We start from the raw sequence: 965 nt of genomic DNA on the forward strand, positions 1-965 counted from the left end.
AATTATCGATAAAGTCGGAGGGCTTTTGTATCCGGAGGAAAAGGGTCTTAGTTATACAAAGTTCTTTTCAGTACTTTGAGAAAGCTGCTTCTATAGAAAGTGGTCTTTGGAGGTTGTAAATATTTGGCATGTCTTAACAAAATTGTTGTGACAGAGCTCGTGTTTTCTTTTTCTATATATTCAAATGTTCTGTTGTTGGCTCATTCAAATTCTAAGTGTCCTTGTCTAAGTTACGATAGACGTTTGTATAGCAGTCATCGAGAGTTGCAGTTATTATCAACGATGAAGTTCTGTTCACGATGAAGTTCTGAGAACCTTCCGTATTGAGGACATTTCCAGTTCTGTCCCCGGGTGCGCGTCGAGATTAAAACAATGAATGTGAGTTGTATGTTTCAGTCGCCGTCTACTAAATATTTCGTGCTTCGCCATCTGGAAAAATGTCACACGACTTTCTCTTTCTCGCGGAACAAATACTGCAGCATGTCATCATTGATTTCTGCTTCTCCTTTTTATTGTAAGAACGTTTTTTTTTTCAATTCTGACGTTGGTGTTTGTAATTCAGACGAAAAGGAGAGACAGAGGCAAGCACGCAGAAGCTGTCTCAGATCCCTCAAATCCACACATGATCTCGAAATCTCTCCAAAGCTCATTACGTATGAACGTGTGTCATTATGAACCATAGCCAAGTGTAAGTACGGTGTGTGTGTGCTTGGCGTGTGTCGTCTGTACGTGACTGATGTTCGTCGCACGTACCCAGATGCTGGTCTTTCTTCATCCCCGTATCCCTCGCGTCCACACAATCCCTCTACCCGAGCTGGTAAGATCCCACGAAATATATGATCCCCCGCCGGCACTGTTCAAAGAGCACCTCGTTCGTATAACTCTTTCTCTTACGGACCACAAATTATAAGTGCACCAACTGAACACTGTGATTCCACCCTGTACAAAGAGCTATTGGACAGCTG

This window comes from Penaeus monodon, chromosome 34 (assembly GCF_015228065.2).
Source record: "Penaeus monodon isolate SGIC_2016 chromosome 34, NSTDA_Pmon_1, whole genome shotgun sequence".
Lineage (NCBI taxonomy): Eukaryota > Metazoa > Arthropoda > Malacostraca > Decapoda > Penaeidae > Penaeus > Penaeus monodon.